Source organism: Staurois parvus, unplaced genomic scaffold (assembly GCF_062004578.1).
Source record: "Staurois parvus isolate SC_StPar_1 unplaced genomic scaffold, SC_StPar_1.0 ptg000711l, whole genome shotgun sequence".
Classification (NCBI taxonomy): Eukaryota; Metazoa; Chordata; class Amphibia; order Anura; family Ranidae; genus Staurois; species Staurois parvus.
Window position 1 is genome coordinate 1001063 of NW_028318507.1, and position 13049 is coordinate 1014111.

The 13049-nt window shown below is 44.0% G+C and overlaps 1 protein-coding gene across 3 annotated transcripts in view; it reads right to left on the bottom strand.

Moving 5' to 3' along the window:
* Window positions 1-785: 785 nt before the first annotated feature.
* Window positions 786-13049, bottom strand: part of LOC149445770 (threonine synthase-like 2) — a 45188-nt gene continuing 32924 nt past the window's right edge. For 2 of the 3 annotated variants that reach the window (XM_089653418.1, XM_089653419.1), the window contains 2 exons: window positions 12355-12480; window positions 786-2534 (listed from right to left, as the gene is read on the bottom strand). The gene's annotated coding sequence lies outside the window, so the exon portion shown is untranslated. Of the gene's footprint in view, window positions 2535-8659; window positions 9046-12354; window positions 12481-13049 lie in introns of those variants that run through there. The other variant, XM_089653420.1, reaches the window with a different exon arrangement.

Here is a 13049-nt window from a genome sequence, read left to right on the forward strand (position 1 = left end):
ATGATCCCATGTAAGGTGCTGTGATTTCATGTGCCCTGATCCCATTTAAAGCGTTCTGATCCCATGTGCCCTGATCCCATTTAAGGTGATCTGATCCCATGTGCCCTGATCCTATGTAAGGTGCTTTGATCCCATGTGCCCTGATCCCATGTAAGGTGCTGTGATCCCATGTGGCATGATCCCATGTAAGGTGCTGTGATCCCATGTGCTATGATCCCATTTAAAGCGTTCTGATCCCATGTGCCCTGATCCCATTTAAGGTGATCTGATCCCATGTACCCTGATCCCATTTAAAGCGCTGTGATCCCATGTGCCCTGATCCCATGTAAGGTGCTTTGATCCCATGTGCTATGATCCCATGTAAGGTGCTGTGATCCCATGTGCTATGATCCCATGTAAGGTGCTGTGATCCCACGTGCCATGATCCCATGTAAGGTGCTGTGATCTCATGTACCCTGATCCCATTTAAAGCGCTGTGATCCCATGTGCCCTGATCCCATGTAAGGTGCTTTGATCCCATGTACCTTGATCCTATGTAAGGTGCTCTGATCCCATGTAAGGTTCTTTGATACCATGTGCCCTGATCCTATGTAAGGTGCTCAGATCCCAGGTGCCCTGATCCTATGTAATGGGGCCCACTGTGTGCACTGTTCCCAAGTGATGTGCCTTGCTGCCTCCCATGTAGTGTGCTCTGTTGCCCCCCCCCCCCCCCCCATACTCTGCTTATCTCAAGTTTTATCCAGAGTTTAGCATTTTTTTTTTTCAGAAAAAAGCAAGCACAAGTCTTACAATAAACATGTATATTTTAATATTGATTCTATTTTTTAATACTATTTAAAAAATAATTGCTGTTATATCAACAGCTTGCTGATCAAACCAATGTTCTGTGAGTTGTACATCTCAACATTACTTTATGGGTTCCCCGAAATCTCCAACTTTTTCCAGGGGTCCCTCCAATGTTAAAAGGATAAGTAACACTGCTCTGGAGGAACCTAAAGCCCCATATAGCCAGGTTGAATATTGGCTGAAATCAGCTGGTACAGTAGTAGATAACAGCTGACATTTGGTCTGTGTGTACAAGTCATTATTTGACAGAAGCCGATGTCACAGATGGCTTCTGTCGAACGAGCATGCTGGAAAGTCAGTAGCCGACTGACATCCGATCAGTGCTTTCAGCCAATGGCTGCGAGCGCTGATCGTGTGTGTTCTGAAAACAATAGCTCAGTGGGGAGATTGCGGTACTATCATCGCATCGATTGTACAAAGAACTTCTCACAAGCTCCTCAGTTTTTTTTTGTTCAGCCCAGATTACAGTGTGTACCAAGGAACCCTGGTTGAGAAAGGCTGCACTAAAGTGTACAGGAGGGTGCACACCTTTTTTTTTCCACAATAGGTATTACAAAGCACATTCTTATTTAAGCTGCACAACTGCTTTAATAGCAGACTTTTCAAAAGTTCCGACCAGGTCAAACCAACCGCTTCAGAACATAATATTCAAAAGTTCCGACCAGGTCAAACCAACCGCTTCAGAACATAATATTCAAAAGTTCCGACCAGGTTAAACCAACCGCTTCAGAACATAATATTCAAAAGTTCCGACCAGGTTAAACCAACCGCTTCAGAACATAATACAAAACATGCCCTGGTAGTTTTAATTTCCATACCTAAGGAGTCTAGAGGTCTAAAAATACCATCAATTTTGCCCTGTCTGGAAATAATGCAAAATACGGAGCGTGTTTACTGCATAGGTACATTGTTAGACAATAAGCCATTTTTCCATGCAAATTATGCGCAGGTGTAGGAATGCCTTTGAAGCTCATGTGTGGGGCCTTTTAGACATTTTTTTTATTGCATCATCCCAAAAGACTGTTATTACCAATCTCTGAAGGGAAGCAGCGATGCTCTGATTAGTTGAATCATTGTTTATTGTGAACTTGATTGAAGGAGTTGTTGATTAGAAGATCTCTCCTCCCCGTAGCCTGGCTTTGGATTGGCTACATCTGGATGGAGCGGTGCTTGCTTCAGTGAAATACTCCATGCTGGCAGTGACCCATCCACCTCCACCAAAAGAAAAACAGCAGAAACGGCTCCATTTCTGCTACTCTGCTGCTGACTAAGGCTGAACAATGCAAGTCTTGCCTGAACCACAATATTCAAAGAATATCTCCAGCCTTGATTGTGGCGAACGCTCAGGAATTTCCTTCCTCGCCTGAGGGCCTGGAAATTAATACTTGATGTGTTTTTAATTTCTTTTTTCTTAACAAGAAAATTGAGTGTTCTTTTTACCCTGTTTAAAACAAGAAGTATTCCCAATCCTTTGGATCCTTCCAAATGCAATGTAAGACATCCTTTGGAAACCAGCAACTGGCAATACAGATGGTGCTAGAAGACTATTGGCTTTCGCAAAGAGCTGGTCCGCCATCAGGGGGGCATCAGTAGTAGATGGTGTGGGCGGCCCCTGGGATTAGGGAATTAGTAACTGCCTATCCAAATTTCAAATGAAATCCATGTGGTGGTATGACCCATAAACTGCTCTGTTGAGAAAGGAAGACAAAATATATTAGCAAGGGTAAAGGCAGCTACATGGATTAAGAAGAATATATCTAAGTATGAGCAAAACAGTTTTCACATACCTATAAAATTGTGACATCCACTCTATCTTAGCCTCTTGCCAATGTAACACATATGTGCAGCGGCAAAGAGGGTGGGCTTTAATGCCCACACACTACACATATGTTTCCTTGGGTGACGGGAGTTTCTGTGCTGAGAGTTCACTCAATGCATGCTTTCAGCACAGTCTTTGGCACAGTCTTTGACATCTCCCAGGCACTCTAGTAATGATCGGCACTGTGACAGCCATTCACAGAATGTAGAAAGAACGTCCCAGGTGTCTCACATCCAGCAAAACCCAACAATCTGTATGGTAAAAGCAGCCTCAGCCCAGGCTCCATCCAGGCCATGCGCCTCAACGCGTTTCGCCCTACCCAGTCATGAACATTTCATATGTATTCATTTTTTTAATTGAGGTTTATCACTGTCATAAGAGAGCTCACATTCCCCTTTAATGAGAGCCTAAATGTAAAGATAGGTGCTCTTGAAGGGCTTAGATCTTTAATGTCTCAAGCCCATCTGGATTGGCATAACCCCAAATACCACCAAAACTATCCCAGACTCCTCTGGACTGTCCCAGGATTTTAACAGAATCCTGGTATCCCGTGTGTCTAGGACCGAGAGATGGAGCGCACAGCTCCAGCTCTTTGCAGACGAACTGATCTCCTGCTTGACAGAGTCTACTCAGTCCAGGTAGCAGAAGGAGGAGGACGAAGAGAGCAGATTCGCGGGACAAGGACTGCAGTGCAAGGTAAGTTTTGTCCACTGACACCATTGTTTACTTTCACCCCCTACTGGGTGCTGTTGTTCCTCCCCACCGCCCTCTGGGTACTATTGTAAACCAGCCCACAGGTCACTACTGATTCCCCCCAATACACACTGGTACCGTTACTGACCACTATTTTTTCCACACCCAGTTCTGTGCACTACTGTTCTCGCCCACCTTTCACAGTCATCTAGGGTATTTTTATTCCCCTCGCCCTCCGCTGGGCAACATTGTTCTCTCTACTTTGGCTGGGGACTAGTTATTCCCTCAACCCAATCTTCGCATTGTTGTTCCTCCCATACCCTGCTTATAACCTCCCCCCCTCCCCAGAGCATTATTGTTCCCTCCCACCTCCCACTGGGCATTATTGTCCCCCTTGCTAAGGTTTACTATTCCCTTCACCACCTTCTTAGCACCAATATACCTTCTGACCCTCTCTGAGCATCAATTTTGCTCCCATTATGTTCCCCGAGCGCCGCATAGAGAGGGGGTGTCACCAAACTCATCTGGTCTTCTCACCCTGCAGCTCCCCTGAAGCCAGATCTTCTCCACATCACAAGCACTAGAGCTGCAGCAAGGATTCATGTAGCAGAGCAGCGCTTGTGATATTGATGAGATTGGATGCTAGGGGACGTTGGAGCCACGTTCTTCTTTCACAGACCTGAAGTGAAGATTAGTTAACACACAGTGGACTATCAGCAATGTCCCTGTGCTCCTCACAACGTAAGTCCTGCCCCTTCTAGAACTGTGGGGCATTGTCTATGGGATTGTCCCAGGATTGAAGCATAATCCTGGTGTCCTGCTGATCCAGGTCATGTCCTGAAGTCCAGGGCTGAATCTCTTGTTCCAGCGCTCAGCTCTGATCTATGCACCTACTGCCTGGCAGTGTGATCTCACCAGCAAAGTAAGGGCCCCATGTTACACCCTTCTGACCCCTGTATGTTTCACAGTCCTGACCCTGCACTTTATATGATGTCATATACAGTATGTATAGTACGTGATTACCTAATTCTGACCAAGACATTTATTGTCTCTCTGGTGTCCAGTTGCTAGGTAGTTCCCAATTATTTAAACGAACCAGACAAGGTGTTCACATCTATATCCTGTAAGCAGGGAACTACAGCGGGGCAAAAATGTATTTAGTCAGCCACCAATTGTGCAAGTTCTCCCACTTAAAAAGATGAGAGAGACCTGTAATTGGCATCATAGGTAGACCTCAACTATGAGAGACAAATCGAGAAAACAAATCCAGACAATCACATTGGCTGATTTGGAAAGAATTTATTTGCAAATTATGGTGGAAAATAAGTATTTGGTCAATATCAAAAGTTCATCTCAATACTTTGTTATATATCCTATGTTGGCAATGACAGAGGTCAAACGTTTCCTGTAAGTCTTCACAAGGTTGGCACACACTGTTGCTGGTATGTTGGCCCATTCCTCCATGCAGATCTCCTCTAGAGCAGTGATGTTTTGGGGCTGTCGCTGGGCAACACGGACTTTCAACTCCCTCCAAAGGTTTTCTATGGGGTTGAGATCTGGAGACTGGCTGGGCCACTCCAGGACCTTGAAATGCTTCTTACGAAGCCACTCCTTCCTTGCCTGGGCGGTATGTTTGGGATCATTGTGATGTTGGAAGGCCCAGCCACATTTCATCTTCAATGCCCTTGCTGATGGAAGGAGGTTTGCACTCAAAATCTCACGATACATGGCCCCATTCATTCTGTCCTGTACATGGATCAGTCGTCCTGGTCCCTTTGCGGAGAAACAGCCCCAAAGCATGATGTTGCCACCCCCATGCTTCACAGTAGGTATGGTGTTCTTTGGATGCAACTCAGCATTCTCTCTCCTCCAAACACGACGAGTTGTGTTTCTATCAAACAGTTCTATTTTGGTTTCATCTGACCATATGACATTCTCCCAATCCTCTTCTGGATCATCCAAATGCTCTCTAGCAAACTTCAGATGGGCCCGGACATGTACTGGCTTAAGCAGGGGGACACGTCTGGAACTGCAGGATCTGAGTCCCTGGCGGCGTAGTGTGTTACTGATGGTAGCCTTTGTTACGTTGGTCCCAGCTCTCTGCAGGTCATTCACTAGGTCCCCCCATGTGGTCCTGGGATTTTTGCTCACCGTTCTTGTGATCAATTTGAACTCACGCGGTGAGATCTTGCGTGGAGCCTCAGATCGAGGGAGATTATCAGTGGTCTTGTATGTCTTCCATTTTCTAATTATTGCTCCCACAGTTGATTTGTTCACACCAAGCTCCTTGCCTATTGCAAATTCAGTCTTCCCAGCCTGGTGCAGGTCTACAATGTTGTTTCTGGTGTCCTTCGACAGCTCTTTGGTCTTCACCATAGTGGAGTTTGGAGTGTGACTGTTTGAGGTTGTGGACAGGTGTCTTTTATACTGATAACAAGTTCAAACAGGTGCCATTGATACAGGTAATGAGTGCAGGACAGAGGAGCCTCTTAAAGGAGAAGGTACAGGTCTGTGAGAGCCAGAAATCTTGCTTGTTTGTAGGTGACCAAATACTTATTTTCCACCATAATTTGCAAATAAATTCTTTCCAAATCAGCCAATGTGATTGTCTGGATTTGTTTTCTCATTTTGTCTCTCATAGTTGAGGTCTACCTATGATGCCAATTACAGGCCTCTCTCATCTTTGTAAGTGGGAGAACTTGTACAATTGGTGGCTGACTAAATACTTTTTTGCCCCACTGTATATGTAATGATCGAATTTACAATTTTGTTCTTTGTGGCATAGTGACTACAGTATACCTCCCAACTAACCTGGGGACTTTGAAATAAATACAAGGGTCCCGCAGACCCACCCTATGTTCTGGCAGTGCTGAATGCTTTTTCCTACAATCCAGCACTGGTATCAAACCTTCAACTAGCATGGTGCCTATACAGGAAGGTGTGGAAAACTATCCACACATCTTGTTTCTGGTCATGTGATATAAGCTGATACTGATCTGGAGTCTGAATTAAAGTTTAGGGGGGCTGGTCTAAAGAGAAGTTTAAAGGGGGTGCTAATCTGGGGCCTGAAAAGTTTAACCTCCTTACATGGGTGGATGGATGTACCAGTACAATCTTTTGTTTGCACACACACAAAGCTCTTACTCCTGCCATTATTAGTCAATGGAGAACATTTAGTAAGGGCACAGAGACGATCAGGGTGGCTCTGTGCCATGGGATAGATGTGATTACCAATCACAGAGATCACCAATGTAAATAGTGTAGTACTGTTTATATTGTTGTTCCCTCCTCTTCCTCTCACTACAGAATGAAGGATTCAAGGAATGAATCAATCCTATGGGAAGGCTGCAATTGAAGGTGGGGGGGGGGGGGGTTAAAAGGCCATTAACCACCAGTCTTTTGGGATTGCTTTTTGGGTTTTAAAGCGCCGCTCACCACCAGTAATAGGATGTAGGGATTTTAAAGTGCCAGTGATCACCTATGATTGTGGGATTGTTTTGGTGGAGTTTAAATGCCACTGGTCACTAACGTTCTGGGAGTGTTTTGGAAGGTTTGAATATGCCGCGGACCACCAGTGATGCAGGGTGGGGCCTTTTAAAATGCCACTGACCACCAATGATTGTATGACTGGGTGGATGGAGATGTGTGTGTATTATTGCTATTAAAACTTTAAACTATTGAACACAATGCAATTTAAACCTTTGCACTTTTCATACTTTAAGCGCATTTCCACTAATAATGAAATTCTAAAGCTGGCCATAGATGAATTGATGGCTAGCCATCGATCAACTTCAGTACAACCAGCCTGTCTGATTTTATGCATGTGAACACTGCCGGTGGGTATATCAGCCAGCAGTAATCATTGTGTTCTGCCGCAGGGAAGGCTCCCTGACTACAGAACACAGTAATGCTGTGGGAGGGAATCAGCGTTGATGGTGGAAGAAAAGAAAATTGTATCATCTATGGTCTGCCTGACACTTGTATTCAGGGGGTGACTTTTAAAGTCCAAGCTCACCTTAAAGCAGAACTTCACATATTGATATTTTCAGGGGCGGACTGACAACTCATGGGGCCCCCGGGCAATAGGGGATCATGGGGCCCCTGTGTCCTCGCCCACATCCAAAAAAGCCTATGAAAAAGCCAATAAAAGGTACCAGGGGCATCTCATGGGGTCCCCTACTGATCCCGGGCCCTCAGGCAGTGCCCGAGTGCTCGAATGTTCAGTCCGCCCCTGGATATTTATACATGGTTACATTGGTCCAACTTGAGCCGCTCAGCATGGGTGCCATTCAGAGATTGATTTGCATTTTCTGAGCAAGTTTAAAGTGTTCTCTGATTGGAAGAGGTGGAGAAGCGGCATGGTGATATCATAAAACAGCAGCCTGCTTATATAAAGTCCAAGATATTTGGCTACTGAATATATATGATTGTTGAATATAAATCGTATTTATAAAAAAAAAAACAAAATAGGAGAAGCCCAATCTAGGAGAAAAAGTAGAAGCGAAAAGGATAAAAGTAGAAAAGGAGGGGTGAGGAAGGGGGAGGTGACTGACAGGGCGCGGTCACAAATCTTAACAAACTGATAATAGTTTGCAGAATTGTGATCTGCTGATATTCAGACTTACAGTTGCAAGAAAAAGTATGTGAACCCCTTGGGATTACGTGGAGTTTTGCATGAATTGGGCATAAAATGTGCTCTGAACGTCATCTAAGTCACAACAATAGAAGAACACAGTCTGCTGAACATAATACTACACAAACATTAGATGCTGCCATGGTTTAATTGCACATAACATGTAAACATTCACAGTGCAGGGAGGAAAAAGTCGGCTTTTGGAGATACTTTTGTAACCCTTTCCAGCTTCATGCAAGTCAACAATTCTTGATCGTAGGTCTTCTGAGAGCTCTTTTCTGCGAGGCATGGTTCACATCAGACAGTGCTTCTTGAAACCAGTAAACCCAAAACAGGTGTGTGTTTTTTAAGGGCAGGACAGCTGTCAGCAACACATCCAATATCATCACACTGATTGGAGTCAAGGTTGGCTCACTCCTGGCTCCAATTAGCTCTGGGAGAAGTCATTAAGCTAGGGCCTCACATACTTTTTCCTCCCTGCACTGTGAATGTTTACATGTTATGTGCAATTAAACCATGGCAACATCTAATGTTTGTGTAGTATTATGTTCAGCAGACTGTCTTCTTCTGTTGTTGTGACTTAGATGACGTTCAGAGCACATTTTATGCCCAATTCATGCAAAACTCCACGTAATCCCAAGGGGTTCACATACTTTTTCTTTCAACTGTATAATTGGTCTCCAAGCTGTGTGTGGCAGTCATGGAAATAAAGTTGACTCAGCCACAATCCCCCCTTTAACAGCTTAAAGCTGAACTCTAGGTACAAAAACGTTTATTGAAATATAATTCTTAACAATGACAAAAGATATAAATCTATTTTGTGTGCATTAAAAGACTTTGCAAACCCAGTTATTACCTGGGTAGAGGTGACATCATCATTGTGCTGTATATAGCCTGTGCAGAGGAAAGAGCTGTGGGAGGGACTGAGCAGGTTCCACCCACCACAGGCTGCCTGCAGAGAACTATAGGAGGGGGCGGACACAAGATCAGTCACCCTGCACAAGAAGGAGAGCAGCAGTGACCGGTCTTTATTATCTTGGATTACTGCACAGATCTGGAAGAAATGCACAAGAACAAGCTTCATGTAATAATGAATGTTATGTTTAAACAATATTACATTAATAAAGGATGACTGTACCGTACTCATTTTACTGAAAGTGTTACTAAACCCACAACAGTAAAAACAGTCTGTATCTGCAGTAAAGCATGCTTGTTATACTCAACTGTCAAGCCAGCAGAGCAGTCAGATGGCCGGGAGCCAGCATCGGGAGCGGATCCTTTCTTTTTTTTCTTGTATCGGGTTGGCAGTGTCGGCGGGCATCGTGATTGACATTGACATTGGATTTACTTTGGGGGGCATTCTTTTATTTTTCTTCTTTTAATAAAAGACTTGTCAAAGACTATCTCCTGTGTTTTTTGTGAATGGGTAGTGGTAGCATGCACCCCATACTCATTCACATGGGGGGGAAGGATCTGGGGGCACCCTTGCTAAAGGGGGCTTCCAGATTCCGACCAGCCCCGCATCCACACACCCCCACAATTCCCAGGGTTGTGGAGAAGAGGCCCTTGTACCCATCAACATGAGGACAAGGTGCTTTAAGGAGGGGAGCCCCCCGGCCCCAAAGCACCCCCCCCCCATGTTGAGGACATGTGGCCTGCTATGGTTCAAGAGGGGGTGGGCGCTCGCTTATTCCCCCCGTTTGCTGATCTGCCAGGCTGCATGCTCGGAAAAGGGTCTGCTATGGATTTTGGGGGGTACCCCACGCTATTTTTTTTTCACTTTTGGCGTGGGGGTTCCCCTCAAAACCCATACCAGACTCAAAGGGCTTGGTATGGATGGAGGGGGGGGGACCCCACGCTGTTTTTTAAATTATTTTTTTTAATTGCTGGCAATTCTATCTTTTACATTCAGCTGTCAGTGGGAACCCTGCAGACAGCTAAAACATTAACGCTGCATAGTTTTCACTACTAAAATATTGCATGACTTGATAAAATAACTCACAGGATATTTTAGTAGTGTTTTTTGGTGAATTCAAACTTTTTTTTAAAAATGCTGTGCGGTATCCTACCGCATACTCGGATGTGGTAAGATACCGCTTAGTGAAATGTGCCCAGTGAGCCTCTCACTGGGCCCCCTATCTGGTCTCCCAGGACCCTGCATTCACTATGTCTGGTCTCCCAGTACCCTGCATTCACTATATATGGTCTCCCCGGACCCTGCATTCACTATATCTGGTCTCCCCAGACCCTGCACTCACTATATCTGGTCTCCCCAGACCCTGAATTCACTATATCTGGTCTCCCCAGACCCTGCACTCACTATATCTGGTCTCCCACAGTACACAGAACATGGAAATGCAATTATTTTAGTAAAGATAAACTGCTAAATACCTTTTCTCATCAGCAGTATATAGCAGTCTTGTGACTGCTATCAGAGCACTAGTTAAAGCTTATTGGAGGAGTTTTCGTTCTGCAATGACTGTCCTATGAGGCTGCATAACCCCTGACCCTCTGCCTGGACAGTGCTGATTGGCTCTGTTCCCGTTCCCGCTGACGAAGTCCGGTCTTAGGATGTAATGTGTACGGGGGAGGAGCCACGCCTATGACGTCACCCGCGGCTATCTTGCATCTATGCACTGTGATCTAGAGCACTCGGTTATGCACGTTTTGCCTCCTTTGTAAGTGTGTTTTTTATATTTTAATAAAAGTATATTATACGGAGAGCACTATCCTTCTGTTTTTGCCTCTTTCCATATGTAGTTTGATTGATAACATACAGTTCGAGACTGAATGGAGCCTTCAGTGCTTACATGCCCCAGAAGGGAAATGCGATTTTTGACCTTTTTTTGTCATACCCCGAAGGTGAGCGTTTAATTTCGTCTGGTGACTGGGAGGGTACACTATCTACACTTGGACTCGGGGGGCTCACAGCTCAGCCACTACTGACTACCAACAAAACAGTCCATCTGGGATTTTCCTCTGACACCTATAAAGTCGCCATAAAAATGCACGTTTTACCACGTTCTTTACATTAGTGTTGTTTTGTTGCGTTTAGACACGTTTTTTACACATTAAAAATGTTGGCTCAAAAACACCAGTTTGCTGCGTTTTACTGCATTTACCGGCGTTAGAGCATTTTTACAGCTAAAAAACTTCTCTTGAAACCCACTAGTTTTGGGGTTTTTCCAGCCAGAAAATTCCCCTTCCAAAAAACGCTGAGTAAAGCCTATGGGGATGATTTACTAAAGGCAATTAGACTGTGCACTCTGTAAGTGCAGTTGCTCCAGAGCTTAGGAAATGAGCAGCAGCTCAGCTGACTTCCATCATCCAATCATGTACAAGCAAAAGTGCTGGTTTTTTAGTTTCTTTGCATGTAAGGCTGGCCATACATTATACAATTTTCTTGAGGTTTTTGGTTTAGATTTACAAAAAAAACATATAATAGGAGGTCAAAACTAACAACACTTTCAATTGTATCCAATTAGGCTGCCCATACATTATACAATTTTCTGTCCATTTTCTGCCCATTTTCCTTTAGATTTACCTTCAACTATGTAGCGCATGGCTTAAATGAAACTTTAACTTATGTAGCGCATGGGCCTGCCTAATTGGATACAACTGAAAGTGTTATTTAGGTTTGACCACATATTATATGGTTTTTGGTAAATCTAAAGTAAAAATCTCAAGAAAATTGTATAATGTATGGCCAGCCTTAGGTAAGCTCTTGCACTACATAGTTAAAGGTAAATCTAAAGGGAATTGGGCAGAAATTGGACAGAAAATTGTATAATGTATTTCCAGCCTAATTGGGTATTCTTGGCAAAGGGAAGCTTTGCCTCATTTCCTAAGCTCTGGAGCAACTGCACTTACAGAGTGCACAGTCTATTTGCCTTTAGTAAATCAACCCCAATGTGTCACAAAGGAAAATTGTCATAGGATAACATGCTGGGGAGTTTACTGGCTGTAAAAAAAAAAACACCAAAAACAGCAGCACACGCCCAATGTGCATGATTCCTGGAAGTCAAAACCATGTAAAACCAAAATGTTGGCAACCCAGTGAAGTGGATTTACTAAAGACAAATAGACTGCATTTTACAAGTGCAGTTGCTCCAGAGCTTAGTGAATGAGGGGAAGCTCTGCTGACTTCCATCATCCAATCACGTGCAAGCAAAAATGCTGTTTTTTATTTTCCTTGCATGTGATTGGGTATTCTTTGCAAAGTAAAGCTTTACCTCATTCACTAAGCTCTGGAGCAACTGCAATTTTAAAGGGTACAATCTATTAGCCTTTAGTAAATCCACCCCAATATGTAAAACAGAAGCAACTAAATAACGAATGTTTAATTATAATGCCTATAATCTACCTTTTGGTGAAGGTCTGCTGGTAATCGGAGCTGTTTTTTAGCATTGAATTCTTCCATCATGGCTTTAATTTTTCCACAGTCCCCATCAGCAACTAGCCACAATATCCTTTCCATGTTCTAAGGCTCCTATAAAAGATAAAACATGAATTGATGTTCTTTTTAGTGGACCAAGAACAGTGTCAGTCAATAAGTGATTGGCGTCTTCTGTTCCCAGATTAATCACAGTTCTAGCAGCAAGACTTAGGCCCTTTTCACACGGGCAATCAAATCAGGTCCACCTGTCAGTTTTTCCGGTAGACCTGGCACCTCGTCAGAAGGTTCATGTATACCTATGGACAGTGGGGCTAAAAATGGACTTGTGTCCATTTACACCCGCCTACCTCCTGGTCCGATCGGGTCAGAAGGGAATCTATCCTCTTCCATTTAGGCAGAGCTGATCGAAGGGAAGTGGGGTGTAAAAAGGACAGTGGAGTCTATTAACTACCAGTTGCCCAAAAAGAGCAGAGCAGGTTCTGTCCGTGTCTGCTCTGCAGAAACTGAGTGGTCACTCTGCAGATAGTGAGTGGACATGGATGTGTCATCTAGTGCAGAAAAAATATTTGTGCAGAAAATTTTTTTTTTGTTGAGATAGTCCCACTCCAAATATATTAGATAGGATATAATAGATAGGATAAAGTCCTTATTCCAAGACCCTT